The sequence below is a fragment of the Lepisosteus oculatus genome, chromosome 19 (assembly GCF_040954835.1).
Source record: "Lepisosteus oculatus isolate fLepOcu1 chromosome 19, fLepOcu1.hap2, whole genome shotgun sequence".
NCBI lineage: Eukaryota > Metazoa > Chordata > Actinopteri > Semionotiformes > Lepisosteidae > Lepisosteus > Lepisosteus oculatus.
The window spans coordinates 333,201-338,774 of NC_090714.1; the positions used below are offsets into that span (position 1 = coordinate 333,201).

At 44.5% G+C, this 5,574-nt stretch overlaps 1 long non-coding RNA gene across 1 annotated transcript; it reads right to left on the bottom strand.

Annotated features, from left to right (window-relative positions):
* Positions 1 to 465: 465 nt before the first annotated feature.
* Positions 466 to 4,523, bottom strand: LOC138224205 (uncharacterized). The gene is made up of 2 exons (XR_011182560.1): positions 4,315 to 4,523; positions 466 to 1,628 (listed from the first exon to the last, which is right to left on the bottom strand). It is a non-coding gene; the product is annotated as an uncharacterized lncRNA (long non-coding RNA).
* Positions 4,524 to 5,574: the final 1,051 nt, after the last annotated feature.

Here is a 5,574-nt window from a genome sequence, read left to right on the forward strand (position 1 = left end):
CAAGAACTGGAGGCCATTTCACACCAAAACTGTAGAACAGGATTCTTTCTGCACACCCAGTACTGGGGGCTGTGTCGGAGGCTCCTCACCGGAAGAGACTTGCATTCCTGTTGGCTCCTCTCGTTCTGTGATGATTTTAGCCGTCGAATCGGGCAGGAGGCAGGCGCTCTTCGGGAGCTCTCGTCCCGTGCTATAACTCGGACCACGCGATGGCACAACCGCTTCCTCCGTACAAACAGAAACTTCAAACAACAAACCCCAACAAGAAATCTGTGCACACTTGGACTCCTGCTGCAGCTGAGCAGTCACGCACACACCTCCTGTTGCTCCCAGAGAGAAACAGGCCCAGGGTCCCAGCGCTGCCACCCGCTGCGCCGCGTCTCTCACCTTTTCACCTCCACATGCAGATCATGACGCGACCGGAGACTCGCCGATTAGATAAAAAAAGCCATCTGTTTCAACAACTTTTACAGCTCCGTTGACACGGCAACCACGTTTTATTGACAAAGTAAAATAAACACAGGAGAAAAGTTTGCAAACAAGACTGGAGCTAAAAGAAACACGAGGACAGTGGGTTTGCTTTATGTGCCGAGTCGATAAACCAGCGCTGCAGACACGTGAATAAAAGAAAACATACACACAAGGGAACACAGAAGAGAGACATAGAAATACAAGAGACGATAAATACGCTGAAATTGTATTAATATAATTAATTCTAACGTTCAATCAAATCAGCGAAACACGTGGGCAGGGCAGCCCAGTGAACTACAGAGACTACATTACCCATAAGCCCTGTGGGCGACAACATTTTGACGTCATCGACTCGCGTCTTTTGTATTTTTTATGAGATCAAAAACTACAAGAAAACAACGCAGCAATCGTATTGTCAGGGGTACATGCAATAATACATGTACAGGTTATGGAAAAAAAGATTAAACAAGGTAAATGCAGATAGGGTCCGTCCATGCTTCAACGTTCTTACAACTAGACACAGTACGTCTTTACATCTGTTTGAAACTGTTCAAACATGGTCTCCTCTCACACCATTCCGTTGATAATTATGTTGCGCAAGTATAAACATTTTTTAAAATACAAACGATATTTTCATCTTCCTTTCAATGGAATTAAAATGTAACAAATGTATTCCTTTAAAAGTAAATTAGTCTCTTTCTCTATATAAGTTTGTAAAAAAGTCCTGAATGTTTATAAGCCACAACATAACCAAAATAAATGTTGTTAGCTTTCAGGGCTGCTTTCAGAAAGGTCACAGTTATCATCTATATTGATGATCAATCTCCGCATAAGTCTTTCCAATAGCGCTTTAAGACTCGTGTATCTCTGTCGCCGCCCAGTGGACATTTCTCGGAAGTGTCACCGCCTGTCGGAACTCGGAAAAGCCCCGGGACTGAAGCCGTGTGACTAGACAAGAGCCGCATGTCTCCCGCCTCCTGCTGAAATCTCAGCGCCGATTGGACAAAACCTGCTCACAGTCCGGATCCAGTGGAAGGCTGATCCAGTCTGGGCTTTCCTAAGCCGACAATCCGGATCCAGTGGAAGGCTTACCCACTCCGGGTTTCCCTTAGCCGGCAGTCCGGGTCCAGTGGAAGGCTGATCCACTCCGGGTTTCCCTTAGCCGACAGGGAGAGAAGGAATCATGACATTGAATACGGGAACAGTGGAGCTGGCGAGATTCAGGGAGGGTTTTCCGGACACATTTGAGTTGATAGTGGAATAAACGTTTTTCTTATTGCGCATCAGGAAATTCTGTTGTAAATGTGAATTAGGTTCCTTATTCTAATTCCACACTTCACAAGGATCCCTATCTCATGTCTCTCCAGCGCTGGCTGGGATTACCATTTCAGTGGGCCAGCACTAAGAAACAGGTCTGCACCACCCAGAAAGACAGATTAATTTTTTCCTGTTCAAGCAAGATTGTCAGTTTGTGCCACTGTGAAATCACTTAAAGGTTATTCCTCAGAGACCAGCTCTCCCCCTGTGTTGTGCAGTCAGTCAAGATGAAGACTAGACAGTGAGAGAGGGACTCTGCAATGGGAGAGAAACTAATGTAGCATTAGTATGAGACCAGTCCCTGCGTCAACAACACAGGCCAACAGAGGAAGGGAGGAAATCAACAGTTTAGGATTCTATATGTGTATTACAAATGAGAAAGTAATAAAGTCCGGCTGTGCCAGAAGATATTTCACACTGTAACGACCTAAGAAAAGCAGTTCATCAGCCTGACAAAGTTTTATTTATCTCATATTCCTTCTTCTTATATTTTTCCACTTTTTGCACAAATCCAAGTAATTATGATCTTTTCTTGATTTTCTTTTCCTGGAAACTAGTTAAGAGATCAGGAGCTCTTGGGAGCCTAAGAGGTGACCTCTGCATTTAAACGTGCAAGAGTTTTTAATACCGATATTGCACTAACCGGAAGCCTTTCCAAATCCTACATGAAAACAGCCAGCTTCCCACTTTACAACGCCAGCACGAGTCCGATACAGACGGCTGCATTGGACCGTTTCCCGCACATCGGAGACACTCTGTGCAGAATATTAAATAAAGTTCACGATGTACGGAAATACACTGTGTACGTCTTTCCAGACCCTATTCCACTGTTCAGGCCCCAGATGTTCAGCCAGGTCCTTCTCCCAGATCAACTCAACCGCATGACATGCCGATACTCCAGAGTTCCTGTTAATTCAATATAGCTGACAGTCTACATGCGCATACGTTTTAAATACACCTGTGAGCTTGCAAGAACTGCACTGTGAGCTGCAAATCACTTTTTGTTTGATGGCATTTTTTGTCAAATACACTCTGTGCTGAAAATTAAATTATAGACACTTATGATGAACGGAAAGAGACCCTTTTGTATTTCAATATAGTTTAAGGGCTACATGTTTATAAGTTTTAAAGATCGCTGTAAGTCTCTCCTCAATTCTGACACTATTAGGTGAAGAGTATTTTTACAAAGTAAAGTACAGCTCATACATGTTAGTCTTGAAAGAATCTAGGAGCGTTATTTGGGGACTAAACAATTATACGAATATTTGTGGATGTAATTAATTGTTAAGATCTCTGTTGCAAGATGACAATATCCTCGCTGTTACAGTATATTGGAATTTATCATTTGTAAATTGGGTTGTTTTGAAAAAATGTGGATGCTGCCCACCCGAAAAGAACTACCAGAACTAACACAAAAACACAACCACACTACTCTGATCTGTGAGCTTTTTGGACAAGCACACGTTCAAGAAGAAAAGCACAAACACAAACAGACAACTCTCAGACATTGGAGGATACTTTCAATGCATAAATTCTATATATCCTATATAATGTAATCTATAGGAGTCCATAGATCAAAACTATTTCTAGGAACAATGGAATCATTGAAATGAATGAAAACCAGCCTCCAGAATGGATCAGTCTGGAAAACATACTGTGAAAATTTCTGCCGACAGATCCCAGACACAGAAGCATTAGACCAGAACAACATATATGAAAACCGGAAAATATTCCAATTGGCTATAAAAGACAACCCAACCCCTTAGACTCCCCAGTCACTGAGCAGGAGCCACTAGACAAACTCCAAGCCCTCAGACCACGAAAGGCCTGTGGCCAAGACACAGTCGACAACACTTGACTCAACTGAAGAACAACACTTTGAAACACAACCAGCTACACATACCTCTGACTGACAATCAGTTCATCTGGGGGTTTTCCTGACAGTGAAGTCACTGAAGGAGCAGGCACACGGGGCTTTCCATGCCAGTAAAAGGAGGCTCTACAACATCAATCCCCCAATACAATTGGCTCTGAACATTAAAAGTGCAATCAAACCCTTTGCCCTATGCAGCAGGGAAGTGTGGGATCCCTTCACTGAGCAAGATTACACTAAATGGGACAAACAGCCTGTAGATACTCCACGCAGAGTTCTGTAAAAACATCCTCCCAACTGGAATGCTACAGAATCCTAAACAGACAATACACGCAACACACACTAACTCTGTTAACCATAACATTATGGGATGGTACCATTCAATTTTAACAAATCGTACGCAGTATGTCAGGCTCAACAAAACTCTTTCCAAGTCACGATATACAAACAAACGAAATAGTCTTTGATCCCAGAGCAGTTGGTGATCACACGCATGTAGTAATCCACAATGAATTTGTCACTCAGGTTGACGGATACGATCAGGTGCGATCAGGTGGGGATTCTGTTTTCCTGGGGGGGTTTAGTGGTGCACCTTGACTTGCAAATTCATTTTTATATGATGACAATGTTTTGGTTTGTTTTAAAGAACTTACTGTTTTGATTAGATGTATCAGAGATTGTGACTCTGCTTTTAGCTTCCCATTCCTTCCAAACAAAGGGTCTTCTGTTGTAGAGAACAGCACAGCATATCCAAAGCGAAGCGCAAGGGGACTGCAGTCCAGAGAAACCTGTAAGTTTACAAAGAATGGAGGCAATTTCACACCTCTGGTTGTGCCAGAGGGTCCTCAGTGGAAGAGATACCGGGGACCCCAGCACTGCTGTCACCTCTTCTGTACTCCTCCTATGCTAACAACTGTGTATCTACTGCTGACTCTGTGAAATGAATCAAGTCTGAAGATGATCCCACCAGAATAAAAAAAAAATCTGTAGAGGAAGGAGGTCATTGCTATAGTCAGCACCCCAGAAATCCGGACCCACGAGAACATAAGCAGAGCATGCAAACTCCACACACTCACAGCACCCAAGGAAACCAGACCCACGAGAACATAAGCAGAGCATGCAAACTCCACACACAGCGCACCCAAGGAACTCGGACGCACGAGAACATAAGCAGAGCATGCAAACTCCACACACACAGCACCCCCAGGAAACCGGACCCACGAGAACATAAGCAGAGCATGCAAACTCCACGCAGACAGCACCCCCAGGAAACCAGACCCATGAGAACGGGGCAGAGCATGCAAACTCCACACAGACAGCACCCCAGGAATTAAATCCAGGGTCTCAGTGCTGGAACCCACTGCGCCGCCGTCTCTCACCTTTTCACCTCCACATGCAGGAGACAGGCAGGTCTCGACCGGAGACCGGAGACCGGAGACTCCTCACTCCTGCAGTAACACACCCAGCAGGACTCGCTCATGGTCCAGTGAGCCCAGCGGTTTGAGTCTGGTTTCCAGCGCTGATGTGTCCCTGATAGTCCTGTCCCACAGCCTGCGAGTCACCGTTTCTTCCTTTTCTTCCGCATAATGTCCACAAAATACTCCAGCTGGCGCTTTCTAGACTAACGTTTCTGCTTTGCTCGCTGATTAGATTAAAAAAGCCATCTGTTTATCTGCTGGAGGTCAGATCGCAACAACTTCTGCAGCACCGTTTCCCCGGCAACCACGTTTTATTTAACAAAGTAAAATAAACACAGGAGGAAAGTTTGCAAACATGCAGGCAGGATGAGCGCTGCAGACACAGGCTTGTGAAATACACAGAACAGAAAACAGAAAGAAAAATACACACTAGAGTACACATAACACAATCAGGGGGACACAATACTCCTGCTCTTTACACAAACAGGTCGGCGC